The sequence below is a fragment of the Schistocerca piceifrons genome, chromosome 1 (genome assembly GCF_021461385.2).
Source record: "Schistocerca piceifrons isolate TAMUIC-IGC-003096 chromosome 1, iqSchPice1.1, whole genome shotgun sequence".
Lineage (NCBI taxonomy): Eukaryota > Metazoa > Arthropoda > Insecta > Orthoptera > Acrididae > Schistocerca > Schistocerca piceifrons.
In genome coordinates, this window is record NC_060138.1 from 631,360,394 (window position 1) to 631,378,748 (window position 18,355).

Sequence of the window (18,355 nt, forward strand, 5' to 3'; positions counted from 1 at the left end):
AAACAACATGATTGCAGTTATAGGTGAGGCTTTTGAGGATAGTGTTCTCAATGCACCGATGCTAGACTGTGCCCCATCTGCTCTTGTCTGGAGCCCTAAGCACAGTTCCATTAGAAGGTATTCAAGTTCAGGGTTAGTAGTATTTAAGGCTTCAGTGAAATGAAAATCAGCAGTTAAAAGAACGATTCTGAACACTATATTCCCCATTAATTGACAGATTAGTTCCGACGAAGACATTACACTTTTAATGGCAGCTACTAGACAATGTCCCAACAAGTCTCAGAAGTTGCTGCCCTTTTCCTAGTGACAGACAGCTATGTTGGAATAAATTGTTGGTAGCTTCATGGATAGGACTCTTCTCTCTACAGTCTGTACGCCACAAGTCAATTTCTCTCGCGTTTCTGGTCGAAGTCCCCCGACATGACAACTGATGTTTTGCTGATGGTGTTGGGTTGTTATGACGTAAATTTGTGGTAAGGTCTTATGGTACCAAACTGCTGAGGTCATCGGTGCCTAAGCTTACACACTACTTAAACTAACTTAAACTATCTTACGCTAAGGACAACACACACCCATGCCCGAGGGAGGACTCGAATCTCCGACGGGGGGAGCCGCGCGGTATGACGACGTGCTGGACCTCATTGTCAGAGGGGTGTTGGTAGCCTTCTGAAGTGTCTGCCGTTTCCCCAGATCGGTCGCCTCGTAACATGCGGCTGTCGCTGTAAACAGTCCACACTTGCGTTTCCCCAGCAATTCTCTCATCAGCGACAACAGTAGCGTCGCTTTCTCCAAGCCTCCCCCCAACAAGGGACGCTCCCATTCGTTAGTCTTTTCGGCTTGCTGTTTCTTTTATATATTCTGTTTGTTTTAGAAAGTAATTTAAATAATTTTTCAATTTCAGATTGATCTCTAACCTTCCGCCCACCCCTTTCTCAGTATTAAATATAGTACTATAACAACTCCTTAGTTACTTTGGGAACAGGCTATCTGAAAGTCCCTTACTCTTTTCCACTAATGACAGGTTCTGGCATGTTACAGTGTCGTTCGCTGCTCGGAGCCTTGGTTCACGATGCCACAGCAACAAAGTCATTCATTTTTGGCCGCTCGACACCTTACTAAAATTGAAACAAAATCTTTTGCTCACGAAACATGACCGTTACAATGTCTCTCTTAAAAACCCATCTACTGGCGGACCTGTAGGGCCCTATAATGAATAGTTTTTTCGTTGAAGATTCAAGATCTCTTGGACAAGCTTAGCCTTTAAAATGTGTTTGTATGTCAACATTTCATTGGTACATTGCCTCACATAACATTACTAAGAATATGTCTCGCAATGCAGCTTCCTACGGCTTCCTTAATTTAATAATATTTCCCAGTTGTTGGTTTTGATTTCTGTTCATTCTAATTTGCTTGGATCTTGTAGTACAGAGTTATTCATGGTCTCAACTTTATTAAATATTTCACCAATTTTGGCTTGAGTACTGACACTGCGCGAGTTTTGCTACGTAAAATAATACAAAATAAAGGCTCTTTACCCCGGCGTGATTTGTTACGACTGTCAGAGTCGCTCGAAAAATACTTGGTCAATATTGTCTTTGCTTTAAACATCTCGTAGATTAAAAATGCAAATGGTAACTTCAGTGACCTCATTTTTAAATAAATTTTGAGCAGAATTACTGTCAATATTGCTTTAATTGTCCTTGCAGAGCTATGGAATTGTTACGTGACACACAATCCTTTTTCCTCACAACAGGGGCTACAAATATTTTGAAACATGAGCTCTATTATTTATCTCTGGTATCTGCTTTGAAGTAGACAATACACGTCTTATTTGGTTAAGCTGATTGACTATCATTTACTTAACGTTGACGCTAAATTTCCCCGTTACAGCTGCCATTAGGTATCATACTCGGTACATGCAACCCGCTACCAGCTGAAAGTTGAAGCAAACTCTGCAAATTCTGATGAATATTATTCAATATTTCATTAGAAGATAAGAAGTTTCTCTTTAGCAAAAATTGGATCTCTGTGCCATATTTAACAATATTAATATTATGCGCCTTAAAGGCGGCCAACAATAGAAATAGTCCACTAATCATAATATCATACTAACCAGAGAAGCTTAACATCTACACTACTGGTCATTAAAATTGCTACACCACGAAGATGACGTGCTACAGACGCGAAATTTAACCGACAGGAAGAAGATGCTGTGATATGCAAATGATTAGCTTTTCAGAGCATTCGCACAAGGTTGGCGCCGGTGGCGACACCTACAACGTGCTGACATGAGGAAAGTTTCCAACCGATTTCTCATACACAAACAGCAGTTGACCGGCGTTGCCTGGTGAAACGTTGTTGTGATGCCTCGTGTAAGGAGGAGGAATGGGTACCATCACGTTTCCGACTTTGATAAAGGTCGGATTGTAGCCTATCGCGATTGCGGTTTATCGTATCGCGACATTGCTGCTCGCGTTGGTCGAGATCTAATGACTGTTAGCAGAATATGAAATCGTTGGCTTCAGGAGGGTAATACGGAACGCCGTGCTGGATCCCAACGGCCTCGTATCACTAGCAGTCGAGATGACAGGCATCTTATCCGCATGGCTGTAACGGATCGTGCAGCCACGTCTCGATCCCTGAGTCAACAGATGGGGACGTTTGCAAGACAACAACCATCTGCACGAACAGTTCGACGACGTTAGCAGCAGCATGGACTATCAGCTCGGAGACCATGGCTGCGGTTACCCTTGACGCTGCATCACAGACAGGATCGCCTGCGATGGTGTAGTCAACGACGAACCTGGGTGCACGAATGGCAAAACGTCATTTTTTCGGATGAATCCAGGTTCTGTTTACAGCATCATGATGGTCGCATCCGTGTTTGGCGACATACTGGCGTATCACCCGGCGTGGTATGGGGTACCATTGGTTACTCGTCTCGGTCACCTCTTGTTCGCATTGACGGCACTTTGAACAGTGGACGTTACATTTCATATGTGTTACGACCCGTGGCTCTGCCCTTCATTCGATCCCTGCGAAACCCTACATTGCAGCAGGATAATGCACGACCGCATGTTGCAGGTCCAGTACGGGCCTTTCTGGATACAGAAAATGTTCGACTGCTACCCCGGCCAGCACATTCTCCAGATCTCTCACCAACTGAAAACGTCTGGTCAATGGTGGGCGAGCAGCTGTCTCGTCACAATACGCCAGTCACTACTCTTGATGAACTGTGGTGTCTTGTTGAAGCTGCATGGGCAGCTGTACCTGTACACGCCATCCAAGCTCTGTTTGACTCAATACCTAGCCGTATCAAGGCCGTTATTACGGCCAAAGGTGGTTGTTCTGGGTACTGATTTCTCAGGATCTATGCACCCAAATTGCGTGAAAATGTAATCACATGTCAGTTCTAGAACAATATATTTGTCCAGTGAATACCCGTTTATCATCTGCATTTTTTATTGGTGTAGCAATTTTAAAGGCCAGTAGTAGTAGTAGTGAAACGTAGTTTCAACATCAACGGAACAAACTTATACACTAGTATGTCAGCAACTGAGACATCGAAGTCATACAGATATGATGAACACCTGATGTGCGTAGCAAACCGTAACTCTATAATATGTAAAATTACCTATTTAAAAATTTGAAATATTGTACTCAACTACGTACTTTTCACAAATAACAGGAAGATGGTAGTCATGCCGAAATAGACCTGTAGTAATAAACAATATAATCAAACACAGGAGCGTCTTAGACTCATAATATAATTAGTAATGTCCTGATATGACACATACGAGGCAGCCGGCCCAGATAAGAAGGCTGCAGAAAGTTCGAGAATGTAGGAAAGACAACTGGGAACACACTAGTGCTGTCGAAGGCATGCAGCTCCCACCACCCAGCCTGCAGTTTCTCAAAAACTTTGGTACAGTAAGTACTCCTCGCTACACACCGTACGGTGGCTTTCGGAGTACGGATGTAGATGTAAATACAGAGAGCTCCGATTTCTAACAATGGTGTTCACTCTCTCGTTCGGTGAACGAATGGTAGTGGAAAGGTGGTGACAGAGTGCAGCGAACAGCTCGTCTCGTTTGCCGTGTCCCGATAGCCGGGAGGTGGCGTCGCGGCTGCGCCGGAGGCGCGCAGACAGCCCTTCGTTAGCACCCGCGGTGCACTGTGGAGAGTTTCTTAGCGCAGAGTGAGAGACGGGAGGGGAGGCGCCCTCTGGTCGCGGCTGATGACGCGCCGCGCTGCCTTTGTGAGGCCGAGCGGCAAAGGTGCGCCCTTTGGCGGACGCGCGCCACGACTCAATTTGCCAGGAACAACGGCGGCGTCCGCCCCCAACCCGCCCTTTGAGCGCGCCGCTATTGACTTGTTATTCCACGTGAAGCGCGCGATGCGGCACGCGGCCATCTGGCGGTCAGCGGGCGCGGCTCAAAGCGCTACTCGGCTGATTGCCGGCCACCGCAGCGGCAGCCGCCGGTTGGCATCTCCCTCCCCTCCGGCCCCCCTCCCTACCATTCCCCCCTTCGCTCTCTAGAGTGCCCGCCCGCTCGAGTCGAGCATTACTTGTCGGCTACTTATTCCGGTTTCTCGAAAGAAAATCTATCTCCTCGGATAAATTGGGGAGAACAAACGATTCTTGAGGAGATGGCCTCTTCAGCTTTCTGCCGTCGGCTAAACGTGCTCCACCGGCACTCGACGCCAAGATTGCTATTAGTGATGGTTAGGGTTTCTTCAGACGTCCTCGTAAGCGAATAGCAAAGTGCAACCAGCAGCACAATAAGCGAGGCCGACGGCTTACAGGTCTTCTGTTTTCTGGTCCGCTCGTCGGGAATATACAGCAAAAACGATCGTTTCAGGGAAATACGCGAGGCAATACTGTCCCTACGAATTGTCTTAGAAAACAGATTGCAGAAAGGCACATCTACGTTTGTAACAGATGTATATTCAGAGAAAGCTTTTGACAACGCTGACTCGAATACACTCTTAGGTATTGTGGATGTAGTAGTAGGGATAAAATTAAGGAGCGAAATGTTTTCTCCAACTTGTTCAGCAAGAAGCCGGACGCAAAGCGAAGCTGTAGTTGAGAAGGGAGTGAAACAGGTTTTATTCAGTCTCTACACTGGGCAAGCAGGAAAGTAAACCAAGGAGAAATTTGGAAAAGGAATTACAGTTCATCGAGAAGAAATAGTAGCCTTGATGTTTGCCAATGCCATTCTAATTCTGTCAGAGACTGCCAAGAATTTGGAAGAAAAGATATTAATTTAACAACAACAAAAATAAAAGAAAGCTAATGAGATGTAGTCGAATTAACGGCTAATCACAAGGGAATTAAACTAGGAAATGAGAAACTAAAGTCGCAGATGAGTGTTACTATTTGGACAGCAATATAAACGAGTATTGTCGAAGAAGAAAAGGTATAAAGTAAACACTAGCAACAGCAAGAATTGCGTTTCTGAAAACGAGAGATTTTTTAACATCCAATATAAATTTAGCTGTTTTGAAGACTTTTCTGAAGGCATTTCTCTGGAGTGCAGCCTTGTGCAGATGTGAAATGGAGACAATGAACGGTTCAGACGAAAGTACAATAGAAATTCTTGAAATGTGGTGTTACTGAAGAATATATTATATGGACAGATCAGGTAGCTAATTGTCGGTATTGAATGGAACTGGGGAGCATATCAATTTATGGCAGAACTTGACTAAAAGAAGGAATGAGTTGATAGGTTACATCTTGAGGCATCGAGGAATCGTCAGTTTGGTAGCGAACAAAGTGCGTGTTTGTGTGTGGGGGGGGGGGGGGGGGGGATAGTAGGGAGATGCCAATGCTAGGAGACTTTTGACATAAAATTGATATCAATACGATATGCAAAGTAAATAAAATGATCAATTAAATACCCGCCTCCACCTCGCCACCCTCACCCACACTCACCCCACGCCCTGATTACATAATATGTTTCCCTCAGCCGAATGTGGGTCCCTACTGCCTCCTCTCCATCCCTGCCCCTCCCCCTCACCCTTCTGCTTTGTTGGTGGGAATTTTGAACATTGACAGTAATTTCGAATTTTGACAATGTTGTGTACATAGTTTCGCGTAGTCAGCGCGTACACAACTTTCCCACTAGAGCGCGCCCCACTAAGCACAACAGCGCAGGCGCAGCTCTCGTCCGTCTCCGCACTACGAGATGGCGCTGTCTTAGAGACGGACCAAATTCTGCTTCCGCCGATCCGCGTATTAATATGTAACGCAGCCAATGAGATTGCTGCTAACGTAGAACCTTTTCTCCTCGCGGATCACACTCGCGCAGTGATACCTGAACGCGCGAAGTATTATAACGAGTGTACAGACCTCCGATTAGTCAGTCTGCATTAGTCTGCATTTGTCTGTACCAGTCTATAGTCAAGTGTCAGTCTGTGCTTAATAACATTATCATATTCCTGTACATAGCCATGAAGATAAATGTATAGACACTTTGTCAAGTATCAGAGATATGTGAGAATATGATTAGCGTACCAAGACCAAAGGAATTTCAGATTCTCAATGTTAAATAGCATTCAGAATCAAGTTAAGTAAGGTTTATGATTGTTATTATTTTAATAAATGTGTGTGAAAATTAATTAAGTTCTGTTTAATGTTGGTCACCGCCAATCTGCTACTCTAAGAGTGCAAGTGGCATTTCTATCGTCTGACCTAACGTCAGAAGATAAACACGCCACGATAAGACCACGAGACATATTGCTGACACTCGACTATTTCGTTAGAGCGACAAGTCAAATAATCTGGTGGTGTGTGTACCGAGGGTCTTACGGTGCGCACACCACAGACAAGAATTTAAAAAATGGTGGGAATTTAAAAAATGGTTGGAATTTTTTTTTGTTGCAAGGGCGTGCCGACGTCATAGCCCATACCCTCACACAGAAATTGGCGGGAAATTCAAATTGGCGTGCCTTTTATGGGACTCAAACCCTGGTCCTTCTGGACGGAATGCCCAAATGCACCCCCTAACACATGGAAACTGCCCAGATGCATGAGAGGAAGGTTAGTTTAGTGTACTAGATTTATTTTCGTTGGGACACAGAAGTAAAGATATGTCCTAATTACATAATTAATCGTAAAGATTGGGCCTAATTACCCAACTATATGTATAGCACTACACAAAGAGTGCCTAAAATCGTAATACAGCTCAAAAATTGGAGGTATCTTAAAACTAGCGTTATCCTTCTGGAAAAAATTTCACAATACCACTCGAAACTAGTGACAGCTGTACTCAATCTCTACCCTTCACCTACAAGCTGGCTGGAAAAAGGCTGGACTGGAAGATGCAATTGTATTTTTTTTTTTTTTGGCAATATGTTCAACTGACAAGATATTGATGTTGGACAGAGAGGAGTTTAATAAGTGTATTACCTGTAAGACTACAGCTGAGGTTGCATCTATCGCTGTTTGATGTCAGAGTTCACTACAGACGTCTGCTCAACAATCTCCCTGCAGTCCAGGTAATCGAGGCCACTACACGCTACCACAACTGGTGGAAAATGCTTCACTTTTCTAATTACACCTCGAAATTGTCGTAAAGAAACAGCACTCATAATCAACAGGTCAAAATGCAAGAAACGTGTTGGGGATTGGAAAAAATCGTCGTAATAACACAATTGTTGCAAAAACCGACGCCAGAAGATTACAGAGCGGTGGCAGTTGAAGCTCTGTCCTACTCAATGAAAGGTCACGAACTAACCATCGTAGACGCAGTCTTACCCCCCCCCCCCCCCCTCACCACCCCCCTCACCCCCCCCCCCCCCGTCACCCCTCATCCCTCCTTTCCTCACCACAGATGGGGATAGAGACCGGCTCTATCTTGCCGCTGGTGGTACACAAAGAGACCTTTCTGGTGGCATTGATATACTATCTCCTGTCAGTGGAAATCAATCACAGATAGGCAAAACACAAGAACACAATGCTTCTTGCAATCTGTTAAACGGATTTCTTGGAAAGACTGGACTCCTCTGAAACAACAACGAAATTCCAGAGAACTCTCCAGATCGCTTTGCAGATTGCTTTTTCAAACGTCACTACTTGGAGAACAGGCAGCTACCTCCGCCACCTATGCTCGCCAAAGCCCCCATTCCATCATATCTGCAACCAGAGTCTTCAGTCAACGCAGCCTACTATCCTTCCCTGGCGAACGAGCAGCACCCAACCTGCCTTGAGGCAATGCCCCAAGTATCAGGCCTTCACCAACACAAAAGGATATAAAGCCCACCTCCTATAAGCGAGCATCCATTAAAAAGGAAAACACAATCGTGATGATAATATTTTCTATTAGTTTTGTCATCAAAATCGGTATAGTGCTTACATTCAACTGCAGGACACAATGTACTTGGTGTAAATTCCGGCTGGGTGCCTCTATCGACCTGTATGTATAGTCTATATCATACATCAGACAATCAACTCCAGTAGCGGCAGATTCTTGTGCTCCAGTCTTCACAGCCTGTTTTATGCAATCTACCAACATGTTGGGAAAAACACTATCATTTCGAGGTTCCACAACGAGCTATAATTCAACTGGTGTCTACTTTATAATTAGAGGTTATGAAGTATGAAATAACGTAGGAATTGTGGTAACACCTATACTACCTGCTACGTACATCAGGTGTTCATCGTATCCATATAACTTCTATGTCTCAGTTGCTGGCATACTAGTGTATAAGTTTGCTCCGTTGATGTTGAAACTATAGTACACTACTGGCCATTAAAATTGAAAGATATCTGTTGGATTCCTTTCATGTTAATTTCTTAAATCTATTGTCATTTATGGCATAAATTCCTCTTCTAAATTTACTGTGGTGTTTCTATCTGGGAGGAGACTGAGCAGTGAAATGTGTTACTTTTACACATAAACAAGAACGATCTGTCACACTACTACACTTTAAAACACAGTTTATATGTAATTCATGTCACACAGTCTCATACGGAACCTACATCTGCTTTCTTCTATATACTGTATATGATAAGATACTGTCATCCCCCTTCACTTCTGTGTGAGAGGATTAATGAGCAAATGTATTTCTAGTTGCATGCTTGATGGTAGCAGACAAGCCTGTCTGCTAGAGAACAGTAGGACCAATGTCGGAACAGGTAGCTACGCTTTCTAAAAGCAGAGAGGTCTCTATTCTTAGTATGGTCCTGTCTGTCCCTTGTCATGTTGGTATAGGAAGCTGCCTCTCCGGTCACTTCCGTTTGTATCTGTTAAGCATGCTTGGTAGGGGCCCAGGTCAGTCTGTCCGCGGCGAGCGTCTGAAGTGGTAAGATCTCCGGCTAAGCGCGTGTCTGCTAAGTCCATAGGACAATGGATTTCTTAAGTTCAGCCTAACTGAAAATTTAATCACCTTTATTTCAGGTTTAGCTCTAAAATATCTAATGTTATCTTAAATTGCAACGCAGTGTAATTCGAGTGTGAAGTTCAGAATATCTTCCGGTAGTTGCCTTGTCACTACTTTGTGAGTAAAGTGGAACCACGTATTGATCAGTAACTCTATCTAAGATCATCAATCTTAAATGCGAATGCGCGTGAGATTATAATGTCTCGTCTTGACAATATTTTTCAATATCAATATAGCAACTTTTCTTTATGTTCAACCCACGTGGGGTGTACTTTGTAAGACCAGTACCACGTGCTTATACAATTGTTTGACCCATCAGGTTAATAGTAAGACGATAGTAACCAGTTCGAGGTTTTTCTTTTGTAAATTGCGTTTCGATGTAATTTATTTTAATTATCAAAATTATTGTGAAGTTACACTCTTTGTGTAAACCAAGTTGACCACGTGAAGCATGTGGTGTAAGCATGAAAGTAGCCCTCAGCTAGTCTTTTCGGGAAGATTTCACAGAGAGTTAGTATGAATTTAGTATACCAGTGTGTGGTAATTTCATGACGGACAGGATCGCGCTACGAACGTAACTTCCTTGGGTGAAAATTGAATCGGTTGGTTGTGGTTAATTTCCTCTTGCATATGTTTCAACGTTCTTCGTGTGTTATTTTATGAATGCAGTGTTGTGTGTAGTCTCCCAGTCTTGGCTCCCTATTTGATGTGTTCTGTAAGATTACAAACATTTACACAATCCTAAATAAAGCACCAGTTTAGTTATGAATCAAGTTTGATATGCTGAAATTTTAATGGAACAATGATCAATGTTAAAATAAATGTCCAAATATAAACTGATTTATTTCTTTTTATTTAAATTGTCTTTTATATATATATATATATATATCACCGGTTATCGTAAGATGAGTAGTAAAAGATTATAATTAATGTTAGTCTGGTTGGGAATTTGGTAAGCTAGACTGGGAAACAGTTGCCCAGTAATGTAAGGTTAACTTTCTCGGATAGCTCACAGCTTTTAACCCACTTTTATGGTCTTGAATATCAGCACCGCTTTCAGAACAAATTAATCCATCAACATTACAAAATTGCTACACCAAGAAGAAATGCAGATGATAAACGAGTATTCATTTGACAAATATATTATACTAGAACTAACATGTGATTACATTTTTCACGCAATTTGGGTGCATAGATCCTGAGAAATCAGTACCCAGAACAACCACCTCTGGCCGTAATAACGGCCTTGATACGGCTGGGCATTGAGTCAAACAGAGCTTGGGTGGCGTGTACAGGTACAGCTGCCCATGCAGCTTCAACACGATATCACAGTTCATCAAGAGTAGTGACCGGCGTATTGTGACGAGCCAGTTGCTCGGCCACCATTGACCAGACGTTTTCAATTGGTGAGAGATCTGGAGAATGTGCTGGCCAGGGCAGCAGTCGAACATTTTCTGTATCCAGAAAGGCCCGTACAGGACCTGCAACATGCGATCGTGCATTATCCTGCTGAAATGTAGTGTCTCGCAGGGGTCGATGAAGGGTAGAGCCACGGGTCGTAACACATCTGAAATTTAACGTCCACTTTTCAAAGCGCCGTCAATGCGAACAAGAGGTGACCGAGACGTATAACCAATGGCAAGCCATACCATCACGCCGGGTGATAAGCCAGTACGGCGATGACGAATACACGCTTCCAATGTGCGTTTACCGCGATATCGCCAAACACAGATGCGACCATCATGATGCTGTAAACAGAACCTGGAGTCATCCGAAAAAATGACGTTTTGCCATTCGTGCACCCAGGTTCGTCGTTGAGTACATCATCGCAGGCATCTGTGATGCAGCGTCAAGGGTAACCGCAGCGACGGTCTCCGAGCTGATAGTCCATGCTGCTGGAAACGTTGTCGAACTGTTCGTGCAGATGGTTGTTGTCTTGCAAACGTCCCCATCTGTTGACTCAGCGATCGAGACGTGGCTGTAGGATCCGTTACAGCCATACGGATAAGACGCCTGTCATCTCGACTGCTAGTGATACGAGGCCGTTGGGATCCAGCACGGCGTTCCGTATTAACCTCCCGAACCCACCGATTCCATATTCTGCTAACAGTCATTGGATCTCGACCAACGCGAGCAGCAATGTCGCGTTACTATAAATCGCAATCGCGATAGGCTACAATCCGACCTCTAACAAAGTCGGAAACAAGATGGTACGCATTTCTCCTCCTTACACGAGGCATCACCTCAACGTTTCACCAGACAAAGCCGGTCAACTGCTGTTCGTGTATGAGAAACTGGTTGGAAACTTTCCTCGTGTCTGCACGTTGTAGGTGTCGCCACCGGTGCCAACCTTGTGTGAATGCTCTGAAAAGCCAATCATTTGCGTATCACAGCAGCATCTTCTTCTTGTCGGATAAATTTCGCGTCTGTAGCACGTCATCTTCGTGGTGTAGCTATTTTAATGTGCAGTAGTGTATTTCTAAACATGCAGTCATGACGATAATGATTCCATGAGAATAGATACAGCTGATTTCTGTTAGTTGTATGAGCAAAATCGATGTAGATTTGCGAGAACTATATGCACTCAAACTGTCATCAGATATACCACTCATTGTGATAAAACTTGCTATAAGGTTTTATTATGTCTCTCTCTTCCAATATGTAGAAAAACAAATACCATCTCTACGTTGACATCGAGCATATTACATATACACATATCACTTCATTGGAGCAGGTGGCCAATGCTTGAAGCTGCTTGAAAAGACCCGCTTAAAGTTTTTTCGACTGTACTGGAGGAAGACTGTATCCAGCAGACACCAATCACAAGAGAGGTGTCCTATATTGTTCCTTCATGAGCAGTTTAAAACGTCGTTTTTATGCTGTAATGCATCCAGGCAGTGTATGAGTAAGCTTTGTACACCGCCATATACCTTGTTTTTCTACCTTGACTTCCAGGTGTGTGTCAGGCGGTAAACCGACATCAGCAACTTTCGGTGTATTGGCTCTCACAGAAAGCTGAACAACGCATGGTGTAAACTATACAGCTCCCACAACACACAGGCTGGTAGAAATAAAACACAGAGACGATATTTCTCGTCGACAAAAATGTGGAAAACATCCCAACATATGGAAACTGGGAGAGTCTGCGGCATTATAGAGCATTTCCAACAATTATCCGAAGGTGATGACCTGTACAGTTAATCTCTTCTCCCACAGTGACAGGTAGTGGATGTTTTGGTGTTGTGTTTTGAAGAGTATTGTTTCCTCATTTTGCAGTCATTTACATGATTACTGTTCTGGTGTTGACCATCACTGGAAGGTGCTGTTCACAACACACGAGGTAACGAACATAAAGAGTTACCCTTATCACATTGGTGAATATAAACAGATGGAGACCATTGCACCATATGAAAATTGTATGAGTCTGCAGCATTGAGGATGCTTCCAAACATCTGTCTGAAGGTGATGACCTCTACATTCAATCATATGCTTCACAGAGAGAAGTAGCAGATATCCAGTATATCGCAAAGGCTCTCTCCATCTCAACTGAGTGATGTCAGTCAATCATTATGTGGTAATCAACAGTGTACCAGTGGATGGACGGGATGGGAAAGACGCCATTGATAAGGGATGATGTACTGTAATACATACAGCAATTGGTAGTGCATCAATTTTAGCAATTTTACCAGTTGTTCCATAATTTCAATGGCCGACAGTGACACAGCACATAGCTTCCCAATTTATGTATCCTCACTAAATCACCCCTCCACTACTTTGCAAGTATCATATATTAGAATATGAATGCAGATAAATGACTGTGCAGCAGATCGATTCGGTCATACGCACCATATACTAGATTGCAAATACAGGTAGATGACTGCGTAGTACATCCATTCGGCCATACATACCAGAGTATATCAGACAGAACACAGCAACGCCCAGGAAATGTATCTGGTGTCTTCAGGAACATGTTGAGGCAGCTAAAAAATTGTCTACATTAAATAACTGCTTGACGGTTACTCGTTTTCGAGACGTTGTCGTCGCATGTTCCAAACATTAATTTCAAGCTGGCGTGCAAATACAGAAAGAAGATTATTGAAGGCACACCGTCGTGTGTGTGTGTGCGTGTGTGTGTGTGTGGGTGTGTGTGTGTGTGTGTGTGTGTGTGTGTGTGTATGTGTGTGTCTTTCGGGCGCTGAACGGCCGAGGTTGTTAACGACCTCTTATCGTCGCATCTACACGACACAGCGCAAGTGCGAACGAAGATAGCTTTCGACACTTATCAAAAAGAACACTTCGAAGATGCAATAACAGTGGTGGACTGTCTACACCAGCGATTCGTAAAGTGGACTCCGCGGGATCTGGGGTTCCGTGGAAAATTCACTAGGGTTCCGCAAAATTACGTTCATGATTGAAGCGTTCGATTATTTTAGGTTGTTAAATAATCTACAGTTACGAAAATTATTTTCAAATATTATGAAAAATATTTTGAGAAGAATCCATGATCGTAGTTTGCGAGAATTTGGCCTCGATGCTCGGCGCGGGTTCAGCGCAGTAGTGGGTTGCGGGGAACGTCCAGTGGGCGTTTTCCGTCTCCCTCCCGCCCTCTTCTCGACGTTCAGTTGTTTCACTTCATTCGCCTGACTACGACAGTTGATGCATCGCTTGACCGTGACGCAAAAGATTTGGTGCATAAATCACAGTGAAAGTAAGATTAATAATTAAACAATGAACGTACGGCTATGTGTACACTGCTACTGGTTGTAATAACGTGTAACTACAAATACTAATTCTAAGTGTTGTAAAGTTATTTCCGTGTTGGCAAGAACATACCTAAAATCGCATTTATTTTCTAATTTATCAGGGTTAAATGGCTGAGGACTGGACTGTTGTCACCGGACATTTCAAGATCAAACTCAGGGACTGATAGTGAAAATGGAATAGAGCCCCAAGAACATCTTCCGAGAATGTTCTTACTAGTTGTTCTTTACGATTTATTTTTACATACATTCTCCGCAATCCACCATACGGTGCGTGGCGGAGGGTACCTCGTACCACAACTAGCATCTTCTCTCCCTGTTCCACTCCCAAACAGAACGAAGGAAAAATGACTGCCTATATGCCTCTGTACGAGCCCTAATCTCTCTTATCTTATCTTTGTGGTCTTTTCGCGAAATATAAGTTGGCGGCAGTACTGCAGTCAGCCTCAAATGCTGGTTCTCTAAATTTCCTCAGTAGCGATTCACGAAAAGAACGCCTCCTTTCCTCTAGAGACTCCCACCCGAGTTCCTGGAACATTTCCGTAACACTCGCGTGATGATCAAACCTACCAGTAACAAATTTAGCAGCCCGCTTCTGAATTGCTTCTATGTCCTCCCTCAATCCGACCTGATAGGGATCCCAGACGCTCGAGCAGTACTCAAGAATAGGACGTATTAGTGTTAATAAGCGGTCTCCTTTACAGATGAACCACATCTTCCCAAAATTCTACCAATGAACCGAAGACTATCCGCCTTCCCCACAACTGCCATTACATGCTTGTCCCACTTCATATCACTCTGCAACGTTACTCCCAAATATTTAATCGGCGTGACTGTGTCAAGCGCTACACTACTAATGGAGTATTCAAACATTACGGGATTCTTTTTCCTATTCATCTGCATTAATTTACATTTATCTATATTTAGAGTTAGCTGCCATTCTTTACACCAATCACAAATCCTGTCCAAGTCATCTTGTATCCTCCTACAGTCACTCAACGACGACACCTTCCCGTACACCACAGCATCATCAGCAAACAGCCGCACATTGCCATCCACCCTATCCAAAAGATCATTTATGTAGATAGAAAACAACAGCGGACCTACCACACCTCCCTGGGGCTCTCCAGATGATACCTTCACCTCCGATGAACACTCACCATCGGGGACAACGTACTGGGTTCTATTACTTAAGAAATCTTCGAGCCACTCACATATTTGGGAACCAATCCCATATGCTCGTACCTTAGTTAGGAGTCTGCAGTGGGGCACCGAGTCAAACGCCTTCCGGAAGTCAAGGAATATGGCATCCGCCTGATACCCTTCGTCCATGGTTCGCAAGATATCATGTGAAAAAAGGGCGAGTTGCGTTTCTCAGGAGCGATGCTTTCTAAAGCCGTGCTGATGCATGGACAGCAACTTCTCTGTCTCAAGGAAATTCATTATATTCGAACTGAGAATATGTTCGAGAATCCTGCAACAAACCGATGTTAAGGATATTGGTCTGTAATTTTGAGGATCCGTCCTTCTACCCTTCTTATATACAGGCGTCACTTGTGCTTTTTTCCAGTCGCTCGGGACTTTACGTTGGACAAGAGATTCGCGATAAATGCAAGCTAAGTAAGGAACCAATGCAGTAGAGTACTCTCTGTAAAACCGAATTGGAATCCCATCAGGACCTGGCGATTTATTTATTTTCAGCCCATTCAGCTGATTCACAACGTCAGGGATGTCTATCATCAGGTACTCAATACGGGAATCTGTACGAGACTCAAACGGCGGTATGTTTGTACGATCCTCCTGCGTGAAAGATTTCTCAAATGCTTAATTTATAATTTCAGCTTTTGTTTTGCTGTCTTCCGTTCTATTTGTTTCTACTGCGATTTTTTACACTGGTTTAGTATGGTGAAACTTATGATGTAATAGTTGCAGGTTAAGAAAACGTAATTGTGTCGAAAATTTGTTCTGTAATTGGTATTTTTACACATTTTCATTAGCTTGACCTTTTATGTACGGAGGCATGCATCTTTGTAGCGGAATATTTCAAATGAATGTTCACCCATTTCCAGACGTTTGAATAATTTGAAATTTTGCCACATATTAAGAATCGATTACAGTACAATAATTTCTTAACTTTGATCTAATGTCCTATCCAGGATCTTCACGACAAATGACAATTTGTTATTTGAAATGTCTCGGTTATGGCAATCAGGGCATATAGGCTACGCCACGGGGAAATACGGGAAAAACGCGAGAATTTTTCATTCGGGAAAAATCGGGGAAAAGCCGAGAATTTTTTAAAATTCAGGCAGTTGTTCACTGTTTAATTTTCGTTTAAATTTTTGCACTTTTGACTGGTAAGAACTGACACTCTAACAAAGAATTTTACTTCAGCTCGATACTGGAGACTAATACTGCAACAATAAAACGTAAATGAGAGAATAACACCACAACAAAACTTTATTCGCAAAGAAAATGCGCCAGTTACAACAACAAAACACAATGAACAGAGAAGCGTCTGCCAACAGCAAAATGTGTCAGTGGCTTCAGGCGAAGACTGTGCAATACTTAGTAACAACAAACTGCTTTCGTAGAATGTGACGTCAGAACTGTTTCTAGTCGGCCGTGCGTTACATTTCTAAAGCTACCTACACACTGCCACCGGAAACATGTTTCTGCTGGAAACATGTATCCTGCGTTGTTTTGCAATATGTTACCAACTTTATTTCCCGTCTCTGTTTCTGTTCACAATAGCGGCAAAGGTTTCTCGTTGTGCATTCACATCGCAACACTATTTGTCGTTTTGTTTTCGCATAGTCGGCTACGTTGTGACTAGAGGAGAGGAAATTGTAACGATGAGTGGTGCTTCATTATTAATGCTCGAAGGTTTACACTAACAAAATGAAAGGAGTCGTCGTCGTTGATCGACTGAAAGATACTATAGAACTGGCGCGAGTAATTTGCTTCGGTAGCTGAACATGGAAGACAGCTATGGTTTCTGTAATTTCACTCGGATGTCGTCCACCGACTTCGAGTTTCTGCCAAATGTGGTAGCACAATTTGTTTCAAGAAAAGACACGAATTTCAGGAAAGCAATTACATTCAATCAGAAACATGGTTATTCTTTCTTTTTTGACTGCAGTAAATTGATTTCAGAGCCTTGCGCATTTGTGTCACATTTCGAATAAAGCTATGACAAGCAACCTTATTTTATTTCTACACAGTTTATGTCAATATTCAACCAAAAGTAACAGCAATCCACTGCAGAACGTCTTGTTATTTCGTTGCTGTCCTTGTGTTGTTTGCTTCGTATATTCTCCAAGCAGACCTCATCCTGTTACAGCGGTATCAGCTCGACAGTTTGTTGAGTAATTCTTTCCATTTGTTACAGGAAAACGTAATACAGCAAGTGAAAATACAGTGCGGAACAACTCTATAGAGTAGGCGACACAATGTGTCTTTTACCAACACCGTGCAGCGATAACATGTCGTAGGTAGCCTGAAACATTGTTTCCTTTGATCTGTGGTGGTGGTGGTGGTGGTGGTTAGTGTTTAACGTCCCGTCGACAACGAGGTCATTAGAGACGGAGCGCAAGCTCGGGTTAGGGAAGGATTGGGAAGGAAATCGGCCGTGCCCTTTCAAAGGAACCATCTCGGCATTCGCCTGAAACGATTTAGGGAAATCACGGAAAACCTAAATCAGGATGGCCGGAGACGGGATTGAACCGTCGTCCTCTTTGATCTGTGCCGACGCTGTTAAGGATAGGTGTTTCTCTTGTGAAAGATGTTTCGAGACGGTGTCCACAACAAGCAGCCGGAAACATGTTCGAAAACACATTTCAAGCTCATTGTATATGCGAGTTAATAGATCGCGGCAAAATATTGCGAATAGTGGGTTGAGGAGCGTTATTTTCAAAGTAAATTGCCTTTTACCGCAAGACAAATTGTATTCCGTCTGTGCATGTGCGATAAATTTCTTACATCATGGAGCGTATGACTCTCATTCGGAACTTAACGCTTTAAGGACAAACAACTTGGAAAAATTTAGGGCTCGTGAGACTAGCAATTTATGCTAGTATTTAAAATTTTACTGGCACATTTGTGTTTGATATATTTTAAAGGGTAACCCACGATAAAGATCAAACTTCAAGGTTGGTTTTTCATATTTATTTAAGTTTTTTCATACAGGGTGAGAATTATTGAACAACACG